This window comes from Chrysemys picta, chromosome 12 (assembly GCF_011386835.1).
Source record: "Chrysemys picta bellii isolate R12L10 chromosome 12, ASM1138683v2, whole genome shotgun sequence".
Taxonomy (NCBI): domain Eukaryota; kingdom Metazoa; phylum Chordata; order Testudines; family Emydidae; genus Chrysemys; species Chrysemys picta.
The window spans coordinates 40,056,899-40,074,773 of record NC_088802.1 but is presented as its reverse complement, the minus strand read 5'-3'; the positions used below and the strand labels follow the sequence as shown (position 1 = coordinate 40,074,773).

General features: G+C 41.5%; 1 protein-coding gene and 1 long non-coding RNA gene across 23 annotated transcripts in view; one reads left to right on the top strand and one right to left on the bottom strand.

Moving 5' to 3' along the window:
- TNRC6C (trinucleotide repeat containing adaptor 6C) overlaps positions 1 to 17,875 on the bottom strand; it is a 380,854-nt gene that overhangs the window by 206,934 nt on the left and 156,045 nt on the right. For 3 of the 22 annotated variants that reach the window (XM_065562719.1, XM_065562725.1, XM_065562729.1), the window contains exon 1: positions 642 to 1,970. The exons of the other annotated variants lie outside the window; for them this stretch is intronic. The gene's annotated coding sequence lies outside the window, so the exon portion shown is untranslated. Of the gene's footprint in view, positions 1 to 641; positions 1,971 to 17,875 lie in introns of those variants that run through there. 22 annotated transcript variants of the gene reach the window in all.
- Positions 14,260 to 17,875, top strand: part of LOC122172264 (uncharacterized) — a 42,844-nt gene continuing 39,228 nt past the window's right edge. Inside the window, exons 1-2 of the long non-coding RNA XR_006172396.2 lie at positions 14,260 to 14,429; positions 14,595 to 14,673. This is a non-coding gene — a long non-coding RNA (uncharacterized LOC122172264). The remainder of the gene's footprint in view (positions 14,430 to 14,594; positions 14,674 to 17,875) is intronic.

Below are 17,875 nucleotides of genomic sequence, written 5' to 3'. Positions count from 1 at the left end.
GTATAAAAAAAAAAATCTAGGGATCTAAAGAGCTCTTACCATTTAAATGAAGCTGACCATCAAGGATGATGTTCAAGTTTCACCTACTTGGTTAGGATCAAAAGCAACCCTGGTGACCTCGCTTTATAACAAGGCTAATTATTTTAAACTAATTTTCAAATGCTACACATCAACTCACATCCATTATGATTTATTAAAAGCAAACTCACACGGTTCTTCCTGTAAGCTAGAACATTTTTAACGGCTACATATGGGACTCCAATTAAATGATTATGCAGGTGATGATAATCAGATACGTGTAAAAAAATCGTCATATGACAATACCAAGTTTTTATAAAAGGTCTATTTTTTAACAAACAGGAACTAGGGAAACGTATTTTAATTTTAAAATATCTCTTAAAAGAACTGTTAAAACAGTCTGTGTGGAAGTATATTAGAGTATTATTTGTTCCACCGGCTCCATAATAAAAGAAAAAGGTGAAGACTTATTTGAAATAAAATATAGATATAGTGAAAAATCCTGCCCTGGACTCCGGGGGGGGGGGAGGAAGGGTGGCAGGCACTAACGAAATGACTTAACAGGTCTTTTCCATCTCCAACTTCTACTGATTCCAGATTAATATAAAACGATCGCCCCTTACCTTTTCTTTTCCTTCAGGGGCTCTTTGGCAGCTTTCGACTCAGTCTTTCTATAATGAAACAAGTGAGTATTTCGTCTAGCGTGTGGTCTCTCTGACGTGCTTCTTGCTTATTTTAATGCTTTTTTAAAAAATACCCGTAATTTCACGAATCTGAATAGGAAAAAAAAATCTCACACGGCCAGAAAAAAAAGATTCAGTTCCCTCCCCGAACTAAAACAAAAACAAAAAGCAACTCCCCCCACAACCTGCCACAGAAGAGAAGAAAAACAAGTCAACAAGAAAACAGTATCCAAGCAGAAGAGCAAAGAGCTTCAGTGTTATCCAGCCCAAGTGCAGGAGAAACAGGTTCAATTCCAAAACAAGCTTTTGATTTCCAGTGGAGAAAGGGGAAAGACGTCCCTAGCTAGACTTTTGCACCCGAATTTTGTTTCAAATACACATTTGCTTTCGAGTTGCAGCAAAAACCCAGGAATTCAGGATCTGGAGTGGATCAGGGAGAGTTTATTTCTTGTTTGTGTTGATGGATTCTCAGTCCACATGGAGGAGCATCTGAGGCTTCAAAAAGTGCAAATTAAAAGGAAAAAGTGGATCCTACAAACGGGTTAAAAGAGGGCTCCCCCTCCAAAATATGGAGCCACAGGAGGATCCAACAGAGAGTCTCATATGGGGATCCAGGCAGGAGGAGGATCCAATGAAGTCTCTCTCACGGGGAGAAGGACGGGGGGGAGGCTCCAGCAGTCACTCACAGGGGGAGGATCCAGCAGTCTCTCTTATGGGGGATCCAAGCAGAAGGATCTCTCACAGGGGGGACCCAATGGGGCGAGGGGAATCCAGCAGAGCGTCTCTCGCGGAGGATCCAGTAGCAAGAGGAGGACGAGGGGAGATCCAGCGGGGTCTCTCCGTCTCCTCCAGAGGGATCCAGCAGCGTCTCTCAGGACCAGGCTGGAAGCTGCCGCAGCGGAGCTTCTCACTGGGGGCGGGGGGGGATCCAGGAGTCTTGCGCCCCGGGGGGAGGCAGGAGGCTGAGGCAGCAACGTCTCCCCAGGGGGCTGCAGCAGCAGCGTCTCAGGCAAAGTCTCTCTGTGGCGGGGAGGCTGGGGCTGCAGCGTCTCGCGCTCTCTCTCTAGCAGGCAGGCGGTGCCGGGCCCCCGCTCCTCCTCGCTGCTGCTGCCGCCACCGCCACCACCGTCCTCAGGAGCAGAGCTGCTGCCACCGCGGCCATTTTGTTGCTAACTGACAAGAACCCCGCCAGGCAGCGCGAGACCAGAGGGAGGCCCGCTGCTCGATTTTCCTCTCCCCCCCCCTCACTGACCTCAAACAGGAAGCCTCAGCGCCCCCCTCTGATCACGTGATGGGGGGAGAAACTGCGGCATGCAAATGAGTTGGGTGGCAGAGCCAATCAGCGCCGCGGCTCAGCGGCAGGTTCTACCCCCCCTTCCCGCGCGCTCCCGAGATCTGAGGACGCGCGAGCTCCCCTGGTCCCCCCCTCCTCTCCCGCCAGGTTCTGTTCGCTCCGTCCATCTTGGCTAGAGCAGCCTTGTGTGTCACCTAACTGCGCAGGAAGGCACTCAGCTCCCACCTGCTGCCCGCGCATCTGGGCACGTTGCGCACCTTCTCGCATTGCATGTGCAAAATGCATCCGTGCGGCTGGTATATGCACAACTCGTTCGCGGCATTGCCTTTTTGTGCGAGTTTAAAATGCAGCACCGACAAATAACATCGCCATCTAAACACAGCGCAGCAACGCAACCCGCATCGCAAAAACATATGCACCGTTCACAAGGCTAAGCGCGCCGATGGAAAACGTGACTTTAAAAATGCATGACCGCCAGCTTTCAGTGAAGAAGCAATGCAAAAATTGCCAAGATTGATGCTAAATACCCTCACTGCAAAATGCACCAGTACAGTTGGCACAAATGCAACATACACCAATACCAGAACGCAGCGGTGCACAATGCTCAAAAGAAAACTATGCCAACATCCAACGTAATTCGCAAATGACAACGCAAAATGTACCAGGGCCAATGCATATTTTAAATCTAGGGACAGTTTTTGTTTTGCATTTTCTGTAACAGGAAAAAGTCTGACACCACTTAAGTCCTTACGGTATATGGACCTGATTTAGCGTTACTTAGGCAATTTTGACTGAGAAAGTACTGCAGGATCAGGCGCAATTTGCAAGGATTGCCGGGTACATAGTTTTAATACACATAGCGATAATTTTTTAAAGGATGTTCTCCCTTTTGTGGACATAAATTGTACCTGCAGCTGAATAGTGGGTACAAATCTGAGCACTTGTGCCTCTAACTTCCTGCAGCAGGCTCAAATTAGTGAGGCAAGTACTCAACAAACTACCTTTGATAATAAACATTTAGGTTCTGATCCTGCAAAACTTAGGCCTTGACTACACACAACATGTGTACCTAGAACTGATTTAGTTAAATTAGTACAACCCTCTTGTGTGGACACTAGCAAATTGGTTTGAGTGCCTTATATCAATTTACTTTAAATCAATAAGGAATTGCCTTAAGTGATTGAGTATGGATTGCAGGATTAGACCTTAAGTGTTGAAAATTTAGTGGTATATGTAACAAACATATGACATTTTTGTTAATAAAAATACAATCCTCATCGAGTTTGAATTCAGTACCTCTGATACAAAGACAATACCTTAACAAGTAGGCTAAAATGTCTTTGGTTAACAGTACTGAGAGCATATGTGTTACTTTGGCCACTGGAGGGAGCCCATATTGTTCCAGAATGCAATAGAAACAGAACTTCAAAGATAAAAAATAATAAAACATGAAATATCAGATCATTACAGTTAGAACAAAGTGTGTTCTCTAGGTCAGACCAAGATCTATGTGTATGCAAAATGTTATAAAAATCAGATTTAAGTGTACTATTTTGCTTCATAAGCACCCAAAAGCAAAATGATTAAGAACAATTTCCCTACATTTTGAATGTCAATCTAGCACCTTTCACCATGACTTTAAATTCACATATATTTTTTCTAATGCAATGTGAGGCTGATAGACCTTTGACTACAGTGTTGCTGCTCTTACACATCAAGGTCTAAGCTATTTACATTTCAAAGGCAAGTAGTTTGTACTAGTGTAACTGTGTAGATAATTCAGATGAGCTTTCTTTACCTTTTTCTGTTAAACAAATGTAGGTCAACACCTGCAAACGGCTTCCCCCAACGACCTCCCCAAAAGCAAGGAAGTAAATTGCCAGGTTGTTACTTTCAGAGTGCCTTTTGTTCAACATAAGACAACAACCCAATACAGTGCAAACAAAACAGAGACAGCCATGTATCTTCATCACTGATGTATATAGTAAAATCTAAGTAAAAGCTTATAATGGGATTATTATGTCAAAAATTAATTTTTTTATAGCTACAACTGCCCTACTGAAAATTCCTGTTTGTTTAGCTATATTAAAAGGTTACTTGTCAGGTCAAATTTGGCCCAAAATTTAGATTTTGTAAACATATAAGCTATTGTAAAATCTAAGATCAGAAGTATTTGCCTGATTTTTTAAATTCAAAATGTCTTTTTAAGAAGTAAACATTCCCATGTGTGTGTTTTCCACACAAACATTGTAGCATGAGGCAAAGTTCATGATATCCTGAAATTGAAACCTACTAAAACCAAAAGTGCAACTAACTGATGTATTTTCTTGGCCAAGCTGAAATAAATGCAAAAAGTATTCTTTAAAATACACACACCCCTACACAGAACCAATTGTGAAAAGTAAATTAGATTTCAAAAAAAAATTCATTGTCCATATTTTAAGGTGCTATTTGTAATGATAAAAATGCATTTAAAAATTACAGGAGTACTTGCGGCACCTTAGAGACTAACAAATTTATTAGAGCATAAGCTTTCGTGAACTACAGCCCACTTCTTCGGATGCACCTTAGTCTCTAAGGTGCCGCAAGTACTCCTGTTCTTTTTGCGGATACAGACTAACACGGCTGCTACTCTGAAACCTGTCATTTAAAAATTATTTCAATTAGTGTTCTTTTATCATTGAATACAAGGATTGTTCAATCCATAATTTGATTTTCCCTGCTTTGATTTCTCCTGGCTCAGCCACCACTGGACTTATTCCCAATTTTGCATTTTTAATTCTCTTGGCTGTGTTCCCTTGAAATTCAAGCAGAGGTGTTTGGCAAGTTTGAGACATCTCTGACTTGGTGCATCTCTGAAAGTTGGTAAGTGAAACTGACACACAAAGGAGTACTCAGAGCAACTTACAGATGTGAGTAAAGGTTATAATGCATCTGATTTAAAACAGGATAGGCAGTGCCTATTCTACCTATCCTGAGAACCCTCAACTACTTGGACTACTATAGGTCAGTAAGTCATGCCCTTAAACATTTCTATACATGAACAATGGTCCACACAGATGATAGTATGACTCAGCCAAATATGCTCATCCAGTATTTTCATCCAGAAACGGAGGACAACTCCACAACTTCTCACCCAAACGTTTCCTTCATTATGTCTCACTGTGCTAACAGGTATTTTCTGGTTCACCAATCATAATTGCGGCAACCTGCAGTACTGAATGCTTCCCAGGCTGCCTGTGTCTAAGAGACAGCTGATATACTATTTAATTTCTGTGTATTTCATTTCTATGCTTAGCACAATGAAGGGGGTTTAACATGCACCAAGATTAATTACCTAACACTACCTAGTATTTTCTTTGCCCTAGATGAAAAGATATTATATGGCCTGTTGACCTGTGTTTCACTCTTCAGCTAGGTTCTCATTTTGGTGGGCAAGTGAACAGCTTGCGTTTTGAGTTTCATAGAAATCAGCCCTTTTTCTCCTTGTGCCACCTTCCACCATACAATTTCCTTCATATCGAGGGCCAATATTTAACATCTTTTGTAGCAAACCCTGAATGGCCTTCATCAATTTCCAAGGCATCTACTGAAATGTAGCCTATGTTTCAGGTAGACCCTGCTGCCTTTGAACTCTATCCTTTCCCTGCACAGTTCAAGTATTTTCTTTGTCACACATGAGCAAGAACAAATGTGATCAAGTGTGAAGGGAATGGAAGGGGGTCATATGATGCTGGTATTTCATTGCTGGAACAAAAAGAGGAATTCCTGTAGAAGAGAATGAATTTGAAGTGTGATGCCAGCAATCTTTGTAAACCGATAATTTCTGGGTATCCCTGTGCCCAAGGGAAAAGGATCTGGCAAACTTTTTTGACAGGGCACCATGCACTTTGGACAGATGGACCTAAGTGTAGCAGCCAAGATCACAGAGCTACATTAATTTTGTATGTTGGGAGCAGGAATTCTAGACACAGGATTTTGCCCCTTTGGAATCAGGTGGGAGAGGCCTAATAATGGATAATCTAAGATATTTTTCATTTTCCATCATAGGCCCCACCGCTTTTAGACAGGAAATTTTTTCCAACAACCCAACCAAAGAGTGTGAGAGTAGGTCAGAAAGACAACCAAAGGCTTCTCCCATGCAGAATAAAGAGTATACAATCTTCAGTTCAAGCAACTTGTATAATCAGAAGTAGCTACTGTTTAGGATAAATTAAATCCCCACACTTTGGAAGGGCTGGGGCTTGTGTCATTATGCAAGATTAAGAATTTCTGGAAACCACCTTATAAACCTTCTTTGGTAATATATTGTTATTCTGACAAGATAGGCAGAGCCAGATTTTTATGAATTAGATGGCATTGGGGTGACTTCTGATCAAGGCTGATTCTGGGATGGATGCTGATTTCAAAATGCATTGCACATGCTCAACACCTCTGATGATCAGACCCATCCTCTTCCCAGCCACACTACGAGCACATTTTGACTTCAGAAAATAAATTAAAATGATTTCTTATGTCTTCATATTTATAGCAAATCAGATTTAAATAACTGGTTCTTATCTCACTTTTCAGAAGAAGAAACAAAAATTGCACGTTGACCTGTTAATCTTTCATTCCTGCTACACTTTAACTATTTGTAGATATTTTCTTTCTTTGTTCTTTCTTTGCACCCTGGGATACATCTGTTCACTCCACAATGAGAAGACCACCAAACAAGGTTCCAGAAGCCCTTGCAACTCATCTCCTTATCCTTCTCAAGGCCATATTAACCCCATCTTCAATGGGAGCTGCACATGCACCTACAAAAATCAGGCTAATTTTATTTTTGGCACCTAAGCAAAAACAATGTTCTGTGTTCCACCCTGCTGCCTCTGCAGTAGTTCACACATTTCCAGCTGTGCTGGTGGTAACAGCAGATACTAGAATGGGTTTCTCCTGCTCAACTTTTTACCCATGTGGTTGTCACTCATCAGGTGGGGTGGAGTAAAATGGGAGCAGGGGGGATTAAGAGCCTCTTTGTGGAGTACAAGGGTTACAGAGGCATCTGAGAAGTAGAATGTAAACTGATATGACAATAGCTAGTTTCATACAGGAATACAGATCTGAGGAGTCTGGAGAGGCTAAAAAAATGTCTTTGGTTTCAGATAGGTCAATTTTGCTTGTAGGTGGTTCTCTTGGAGTGCTTTAACACCAGCAGTGGATCAGTGATGCAGACAGTGAAGTGAGCACAAAGAATCTGAGGGTAACAGCCTAGCCATTGCTCAAAATACAACAAGGAGTGTACAAAATAGCAGTGAAGTGCTGGGGGTATTAAACCTGCCAATGACAGATCAATTCAGGGAACTGATACTTAAGTCTCTGACACTCTGTAATAAAAAGCCTGCAGCAGAAAGTGAAAATATAGATCCTAATCTAGAGAGGTGAATTCAAGTTTTGTCTGCTGAAGATAGAAGAACATTGGCAGGTTTAATTTATCTGGCTCACTTTAGGGAGGGAGTATTGTCTAATGGTGAGAATATAGTGGTAATAATATAGTGACTCCTGGTTTCTGTTTCCAGATCTGATAATGACCTTGGGCAAATCTCTTAATTTCTCTGTGCCTCAGTGCATCCTCCTGTAAACTGGATATAATAATATTCTGTCTATCTATTTTAGGGTTTTATATTGCCACCCACCACTGTAGTATCGGAACATCTTCCATGTAAAATCACTAGCTCTAGCAATGACCCTAGTGGACGTTTGGTTCTTCTCAGGTTTGGGGGTAAAATCTCCCCTTCGGGTAGGGGTTTGGAGTTTTTTGGATGGTTGGTCGAATTGCTTCACTTTCTTTCTTTCTTTTTATTTATTCATGTGGAGGGAGGGGGATGTTGGGAAGAAAGTGTTGTCAATACTGCATCATTCCTGTTATGATAGAAAGGCTTTTTGCAACATTTCCTTCAGACTCTTGATATTTACCTTCCATACCTCTGAGGGGTGTTATGAGGCTTACTTAATGTGTGTGAATTGGAATTATTTTAATAAAAAATTTAGTTCCAGTGTTCTGGCCAAATTCCATTGGATAATTGGTCCTGCCTATCTAATATTTCCCCATAGTTTCAACTGAATATAGCATTCTTTTCTTTCTGTCCTTAATTGTGTACTGCATAAACGTTGCTGCCTTCCATCTCAGAGATGACTGCATTTCAAAGCTGGGTGACCCCACTACATACCCATTGGAGTTAGCAAATTTTATTGAATGCTTTGGGATCTGTGGATGAAAATGCACAATAATCATTGTTATTACGATTATTCTGCAAGGATTTACAGCATACCTTTCATTTGACTAAAGCATTCATGACATATTTGTGATTTTGGTAAGATTCTATAGGTGATCTGAAAAAATGAAGAATTATCTTTCTGTCCGTGAACCCAAAGGGGCTTCTGTATTCCTGACAAAGCCTAAAACAGGGGTCGGCAACCTTTCAGAAGTGGTGTGCCGAGTCTTCATTTATTCACTCTAATTTAAGGTTTTGCATGCCATTAATACATTTGAACGTTTTTAGAAGATCTCTTTTTATAAGTCTATAACATATAACTAAACTATTGTTGTATATAAAGTAAATAAGGTTTTTAAAATGTTTAAGAAACTTCATTTAAAATTAACTTAAAATGCAGAGCCCCCCGGACCGGTGGCCAGGACCCAGGCAGTGTGAGTGCCACTGAAAATCAGCTCGCGTGCCGCCTTTGGCATGCGTGCCATAGGTTGCCTACCCGTGGCCTACAAGATCTATCCATGGGGAGGGAAAGTGAGAAATAAAGCACCACAAGTGACAAATATTAGCTTTGTTGCTTAATGCACTTCTGCATTTGGCCCAATTACTTTCCCTTATAACCACATTCACTCAGATACTATGGTGATGAGGGCCATATGAAAAACAGAATAGAATCAAATAGAAGAGAAGTTCCTCCACTTGCTTTAAACTCCCACACCATACATGAGACTGCAATCCTTCCAAGCCAGGGACTGGACTGCTTTCAAAGCCTGTCAGTCCACTCCTTAATTGACTGGAGGAGTCACTCTGATTTTGAAGAATTTATTGATACCCACCCACCATCCTTGAAGTTTTATGGCAATATAGATCCATTAGAACTCCATTTTACAGAGATATTAAAATAATGAAGGTGAGAATTAAGAGAGCAGCACTCTCCTTTGAAAGACCACTGATCATAATATAGTGCTTTAAAGAAAGTTATCATCCAGTCCTCTTAAAGAAAGTTATCAATTAGTCACTATCTAAGGCATAGGAGAATTGTTCCCTGAAGAGGATTTTAGGAGAAAAGCCATATACTAAGTGATAAATTTATCACTAGGGGCTGCATGGCTCCATGGATTAAGAAGAAATGGTGTAGAGTATTCAGAACACAGAGCAAGATGACCTGTTAATCTCCGAAATGCTAAGGAAGATTCCATGTACAGTATTACTAACAAACTGACATGGCCTCATAGAATAACCACTTTTCTCTACCTCAGCACCTTCCAAAATATTTTTAGCCAACCACCTTTGCCATGTGCCACTCTGATATCCAAAGTATTATGGGATTAGCTGGGGACAATGGATGGCACTATTCTACTCAGAACAGAGTACATCAGAGATGATGTAAAATATGTGGGCGTAAGGAACATTTTATGGGCCGAATTCAGCCCTGGTGTAATCCTATTAATGTCACTGGGGATGAATTTGGCCCAGTTACTCTCCCTTATAACCACATTCACCCACTGATGTAATTTACACCACTTTACTCATCACCTTTGAATGTGTTTAACAATGCTGTGCTCAGTCAGGGTGGCCCTCGTTGTGTGCAGTGGAACAGTTTTTGAAGAACAGCTCTCCACTCAGCGTGCAGCACCAACAGAAATAAGGGTCATAATTACTGGCTTTGCTATGACCCTTAAATACGCTTTTATCTGCTACACTGGAAGACGATGCACTGAGCCCGGTTTTCAAAAGCAGTTGACTACATTAGTAGCACAAATGCTGCATTCCCGTGAGCAGATGGGCACTTAAATGAACAACTACTTGTTTGTTTTGTTGTTGTTGTTGTTTTTATTTATTTTTTTGTGGCTAAGTGGTGCCTAGTTTAGGTGCCCACTTTGGAAATTTGGGCTAGCTATAGGCCCAATACTGAGACTTTATTTCCTCCTACTCTCTAAGCAATTCTTATGTAGAAAGGCTTTGCTTATGAGACCTACAAGGGAGCTAGGGTAAACAGAGTTCTCCTTTCAAATTGGAAGCAAGGGTTAAACATGCATTCATCTGCTACTCCTCTGCATCTCCAGCAGTAGCTGGATGAGGCCTGCTGTTTCCCTTCTGTATGGCTTTGTGCCCATGCGGATCCTCTTTGTGAACTGACTCAATAGCCATCCCTCTGCCACGTGCCCCTCCCTTCTGCAGAAATCTCCTCTGCAGTGCACTTGAGGGCATGAAGCTCTCCAAAGGGATTCTCCATTGATTTTTGCCTCCCCAGGCACAGCCCCTGCAAAGCAGACACACAGCTTTTAAGTACATGTACATGGCTCTATTCAGGCAAACTAATATGACGAGTGAAGACAGTACGACAAGTGCAGAAGCCCCATTTAGGAGCTCGGTGCCACTGGAGAAACTGGCGCACACACTTTGAGTATATTTAAACACGTTCTCATCCTGGCAGTTCTGGAACAGAGCTAAAGCAAAAATGCCCCAAAGGGAAGGCGATGCAGAGCACTTTTGCTGTTGAGGATTTTGGATACATGATGCCAACGAAAAGAGACCCTGCCTGCGCGCATAAGAAATCAGAAGCATATTCATGCCTTGAACTAGCGGGTGGGAGTGAGAGTGGAGAAACAGGAAGCTCCTAACTTGTGTTCCGACTGATCAGATGACTCATAGCCTGACCCCAGACACACCATGTGACCCCTTTGCACTCAAGTCAACCTAGGTGCAAAACTGAGCCAAAGCACTGACAGATTGCTGAACCCTACTGGGGTAAATAAATTACAAACAAAATATTTGTGTTTACTGTGGGGATTTGACAGTGCATAATAATATATTACTCATATTGAAAACTACAGGAGTTTTTTATGTTTAAATATGTACAATTAATTAGACAGAATTGTTTTTAATATGGTTCTTCCCTATAATCTCATTCTGAACTAAAAGACTTTTTACTGGATCAAGATTTGGAGTATTTTCCATTTTGTGAACGTTATTACTGCCTCTTTCTGTTTTGTGTGTGTATCTGCCTTTAAAAATGCTGTTCACAGAATATTAAGGTTGTATGGTGTATCACACAACAGTCAAGAAATGCAACCTTAAGTCTGCCCCCCTGTGAATATGCTTTGTGATGTAGTCTTTAATTATATGGTCAAATATAATTCTCAAATAATACAACATAATGTCATAATATATATTAAGTGCAGCAGCTTGTAGGAGTGTGCACTACTGGGTGTATCACAGGCAAACAGAGTCTATTCAAGTAATTTGCATGAAAAGGACAAAATAAATCATTCTTATAAAATTTAATACAAGTTAAGTGTAACACAGTGTAATAGTGACTTGCCTTCTTCTCTGTGAACACAGAGGACCAGATTTTCAGCTGATGTAATCGGCATCATTCCATCAAAGTCCACAGAGCTACACTGATTCACACCACTGGATATCCTGGCCCAGGGTGAAAGCCCTAACAGCCAGAAATGAAGGAAAGGGAAGGAAGAGCGCCCATCTGACCATATTTCCGGGTGTTTTGTTCTCAGAGTTCCCCTTATACAGCGCCCCCCCCCGCACCACCACCACCAAAATGTAAATCAACAAGGAAATCTGTGTATGACTACAGCATTATATGCTATGCTGGAAAAACCAAATAAAGCTAGATTGGGTTTTTGGAAGCAGAAGCTCTGTTGGGGAGTTGTGTGGAATTGAGCATGGGACTGGAAGAGTTCATTGCGCTCATCTTCCAAAACTGACCTCCAAGTGATCCTGAACGCAGAAGGAAGCAGGGTCTTGGCCACATCTCCACACAGAAAAGCCACTCCCATTTCAAGATATTGAAAACATCAGGTTGCGCTAGCTCACTCACAACCCTTGAACTCAGGTTGTGCAATTGCTGACACTTTGGCTGCCCTTTGAGTAGGAGGGCAAGGTGGGGGAAAGGGGTCCCTGCTTGCATTTTCCCCGACTTGTTTACCCCCAGAAGAGCAGCCAGAATCTGACTGTAAGACACTGCAGAAGACAGCGCAAGAAAATGCAGCTCTGATTAATTTACTGTTGGGAAAAAAATCACTACTTGGAAAAATATGAAGTTTTCAATGTGTGCCTAACCATAAAGGGGCCATCTGCAAGCAATAAGTGTGTGCGCCCATAGGCTTCATCTGAGACTGCAAGGAGCTCTGAAAAGTTCACTGCACATTCCAATGCTCTGTGGGTCCTTACTAATCCAGCTGCTAAACAGTAACCTCAAACAACCCTTGTAAGAATCTGAATGAATAGAAAGTAGCATGTATTCCACATCTTCCCCCAGGTGTAGATGCATTTTTTTAATATATATTTCCAACATATTCCTTCTTACCATACTCATTTCTGATCAGAACAAACATTTTGGGGCTGATTCTCTTCCACTGAAGCAGTTAAACCAAATTTTAAAGTGGTATAAATGAGAGGAGATACAGGCTTCAGGCTCACTGTCTGACGCTTGGGTGCCAAGACAGATGTATTGCTTTGAAGTGGTGTTTTTTGTTTGTTTGTTTGTTTGTTTGAGACAAGGTGGGTGAAGGAATATATTTATTGGACCAATTTCTGTTGGGGAGAGAGACAAGCTTTCGAGCTACACAGAGCTCTTCCTCAGGTCTGGGAAAGGTACTCAGAGTGTCACAGCTAAAAAGAAGATCAAACAGAAGGTTTAGCATCAGTAGTTTTTGTTGTTGAGCATTTTATGGCTCGGTACAGTATAAATCAGCTCATCTAAGGGTATCATTTTGTTTCATTAGTGCCCCTCAGTTCTCTTTTATGTTAAATGTTTGGTTCATTTATATATGCCGAACATAGCTACATACACCAGTCATTCTTCTGGAGCCAGCACCAGTGTTAGCTAAGAAAGGGGTGAAGAGGTACATATTTGGGTATTAGAAGGGTGCGATGGGGCTTCTATTAAGTTTGAGTTCTATTTTGCACTTGCAGGGTTTCAACCTCTGGTTTGTACAAAGGATACAGGGCATACTCTCATAGGTTTACAACACATTATGTTTGATTAAAGATCAACTTTCCCAGGCATCTTCATCTAAATCTATTACTTAGTTTATGAGTTAAACCCAATTGTAAAATAAGACCTTTAAGAATTTTTAGTGTCTCACCGTTTTTCAGAACCCTTTTGCTGGTTTGTTATCCTTCACGTTTTGTATATAATTAAAAATGGTAGCCAGCTACCTTCAAATGTACATTTGAGCAGGCATTAGGTGGTAATTAAGCAGAATTAACCCTTTAAAAAAGAAATCTTACCCCCATTCTATTCACAATTTTTGCTGAACAAAAATGGTCACTATTTCCTATAATCTTTAATGGGACTGAAGCTACCCAAATGAAGCAAAGATATTTATGCCTCAGTAAAGATAGCTGGATGGGTGATCATAATAAAGACAGCCCCTGGGACTGATCTCACAGGCTGCCCTCTGGGAAGACGGATGCTATTTCACTAAAACCATCATACTTCTCAACCTTCCAGTATGTGACACAAGCAGTTGAAATGTGGAACTGGTGTTTTGTTGTGCATTATGCCATAATGCACAACAAAATTTATGAATTTTTATGATGTTTTTAAGTATAAAACTTGTTTTTAAGGATATTTCTCATTATGCAAATTATATGAACCAGATTTTTTTTTTTTTTTTGGTAAAGAAAACTATTACAACAGAAATTCTGTCATCTGGTCCCACAAAGAACCCCAACATGGGTCTTCAGCAGGGTTGAATCCTGGACCATCTGACACCCAACCCAGACTATTATTACATGAACGTCAGGAGTAACTGTTACCTTCTACACAAGGGGACATGACACACTTTGCTGGTACATTACATAGTTATCTGCTACACGCCAGCAGAATGCTAAGAATGAGACCACCTGGGTTCTATTCCTGGCTCTTGGAAGTGGTATAGACTAGTGGTTGGTTAGAGCAAGGAGACTGAAATCAGGAATTCTGTGCTCTATTCCTAGTTCTGGGGAAGGGAGGGGAGGGGATTCTTTAGTGTCTATAGACAGCATAGACAAGCATATAGTGTTCTTTCTGAGAGGTAGTGTGGCTCAGTGGATGAGTCGGGGTGTGCTACATTGGACACTTGTGTCCTATTCCGCGCTCTGCTAGAAATGGCATTGTGCAGCCTCTCAGCTTATTTATAAAATGGGGAGGCTGATGCTTGACTGCCTCCTAAGGTAGGGGTCCTTGCGATATTATTCAGTATTTGGGATTGATATACACAAGTTAAGTGTGTGGTGTGTAATGTGTTTGTGGGGAAGCATGAGATCATAATTAAGGTTTTGCTTTGTACTGTGAGAGAGACTAAAGTGTTGTGTGTAATGTATTCCCTTATCTGTTAGAAGCAGAAAGAAGTTCTTTGTGATGATGTGGAGTCTGTTGCTATCTGTGGAAATGTGCTGTGTGGGCATTAGGAGACGGGTAAGATTTGTTCCGTAACATGGCATTTTCTTGCTTTTTAGAGTTTGTATTGGATGAACATCACATTTTACCAACCTGACTTGCTTTAAAACAACATATCTGTGTATGGAATTATATACAGAATGGAGTGGTTATATTTTTGCAATCTGGAATTGAATATCTGAGGACAGTTCTACTGAAACATTAGGTCATTTCCCTTTGTTTTGTTTTTTGGGTTCTCAGAGCTGTGGCTTCTGCTGAAAAAGACAGAGGTCCATTGTTTATGCTGCTTAAGAAATACAGTGAAGGATTTATTTTATTGGAACTAGAAGGGAATGACTATGCCAGGATTTGCTAGTGTGATTTTCGTTTGTTCTGTATATCAGCACATGCCATCTGTATATCAGCACATACCCTGATCAATAATGATGTGCCAGCCAAAAAGCAAGGCCGACTCTATGGCCTACATTTTTAGAAGTGTCCACTAATTTTAGATGTCAGTCAGATCCCTAAGACCTGATTTTCAAAAGTGCCAACCATCTGCATTCTCATGATGGTTGCTCGGCCACTCCACAATCAGGCCTTGGGTGCCACAAGTTGAACACCAAAAACTAGGGAACCTTTCTGACAACGCAGACAGATGTATATAGAGCACCCATACCATGACTGAGATGACACTCAAGGTACTGTTAGATGTGCTGTGATGGTAGGCAATCAAACTGTTATAAATTAATACTCCTGGGGAAATTCCGCACCACTGCGGCTCAGCAGAAAAATGCTCCCTCCCCCCTGCAGATTCTCTTTGCTTCCTTGCAGAAAATGGTTTCTGTGGGGAAGCAAAGAGAAGCTGCACCAGTAGTCATTCACCCCTCCCCCACAGCTTGGCCGCTTATATGTGTCTGTTCAGGCAGCGGGGAGGGGGGGGGAAGAGGAAAAAGGTAAATCACTGGTGAGAGGGGGGTCTGGCACCCAGGGACATTAGTCCCAGCTGGGCGGGAGGGGGAAGGATGGAGACAGAGTTCCCCCTCCCCCTTGCCTGCACAGAGCAGCCCCAGAAACTTCCCCTGGCTACAGGAAGCTCTGGACCATATGGGGGGGGGGGGGGGGGAGATTGGTGATTGTGGGGGGAGTTTCCAGGTGCAGAGGGTGAGGCTCAGCTGGGGGGTTGGTTGCAGGGGGTCCGAATGCACAGGAGTTGGGCAGACAAGGGTCACAGCTCCCTGTACAGTGTCAAAATAACACAGAAACACAACAACAATATAATCACACCATTTTCAATTATTTTGGTAATTTATTTCAAAATAATTGTCAGCAAATAATTTCAAATGGTGATTATATTGTGTTATTTTGACAAATAAAATATACACACTTTTACAAAAATTTAAAATGTGTGCAGAATTTTTATTTTTTTGGTGCAGAATATTTAATTTTTTGGTGCAGAACTCCCTCAGGAGTAAAATGAATAGAGTTTATTTGGTTTGTTTTTGTCAATGAGCTGACAGGTCAAAGATGTCAAACTCACATCATCCCCAGAGACTGAATTACTTTATTACTAGAAAAGGATCAGCACAGGCAGCAACAGAGCAAGTTTACCATGCCCCGCTCTGCCAATGGGACTCAGACAAGACTGGAAGAAGCACTTGTACAGAGACTAATTCAGTCTTGGTGCCTATTCAGTTCTTGGACTCTGCTCACAAGGTGACAGCTGCTTGGTGGGTTTGGGTGATGTAGGTGCACCTTTCAAATTGGACTGGACTGAGATCACAGGCACATGTGATGATAATACTGGGTCACTACCAACCTTGGCTGTTTTCAGACTGGTGACCCAACGGTGAAGCGCTCTGTGCTTTATCAATAACCCCTAGAGTCATCCAGTCAGACTTGTTGCGAAGTGTAACTCCTTTTCAGTAATGCTGGTGATGACAGGTTTCCCACATACTCTATGTACCATTGGTTGAAGCACATGCTTAGGGGAAGGGGAGTCTGTCCTTGTCGTCAGCCAGGAGGTTATGCCTCAATGGAGTTGTAGAGTGCGGGCAGAAATATTAGCCCTTAACAAAGCATGAGGAAGGTATCCTACCATGTAGATTCATGGGTGCAATAGAGAAAAGGCTCCCTGTAAATTCTGCTGTCTGCACTACACCCCACAACATACACAGCTCATCCATGAAACACAGGGCAGGAGTAGGCTAAATTTTTGCAAGTCTGTCTGATTCAATGTTAAATGAACTTTCTAAGAGCTCGGATACCTGAGATGGCTTCATGTTCCAGAGTTATTTATTAGTCTTATGAAGAACATCACTTTGAACACACTGACTAAATAAGAATTAATTGTGTTAAAAATTCAGATTAATGAATACTTTAAGAAGTTGTCTTGAGGGGAAAAATCAGGCACTTTTGTGAGAGCGAAACCCTGATGTTAGGAGGACCCAGTCTCTGTGGAAACAGGTTACTCATCTTTTTCAGACGATAGATGCATGTTTATTTTGTATTCTCTGAAGTGGTTACTTTACATGTGGAGCAAAGAAAAGATGGCTTACTAGGCTAATTGCTAATGCAAAAAAAAAAAAAAAACAAGTACTGTGAGCAAATATTTGAAAACAGACACAGAAGGCTGTGAAAACAAATACAATCTCATTTTCCATGAAGTTTTCCCACCAGAAATCATGCAGTTCAAAGAGACGTCCAGTAAATACGGTACCTTCAGGCTTCCTGTGCCAATGCTGTTCATTAGCCACCTCCTAATTCTACGATGCAGAGCCAGATTAATGGAAAGGTGACTAAGGAAGGCACCAAGGGACACACTAATTATATTGCATAGTCCTTAGAGGAGTCCTCTCTACCCATATTGTCCATGTAAGGCAAAATACACACATCACAAGGATACAATGCCATATAATCACACAACCCCCCCCCCCCCCCCCAAAAAAAAAAAAAACAGAATTTCAAAAGGGCAAGATGTCATCACAGAAGGGGTGCTGGAAACTGGTGAAACCCAAGATGGAAAAAATAATTGCATGCATGTTTTTTAATACAAGGGGATCCCCCCAAGCTCATTAAAACAGATCGAAGTTTTAAACCCTGTATTACTTTAAAAATTAATTTACGGCTGTGGGGCTCAGTGGCCCAGAGAACATTAAAATGATAAATCCAGAAAGGTGATGTGATTAGAAATGAGTATTACTTTGGTCACAACATGGACTTTCAAAGCTGTGAAGGAGAA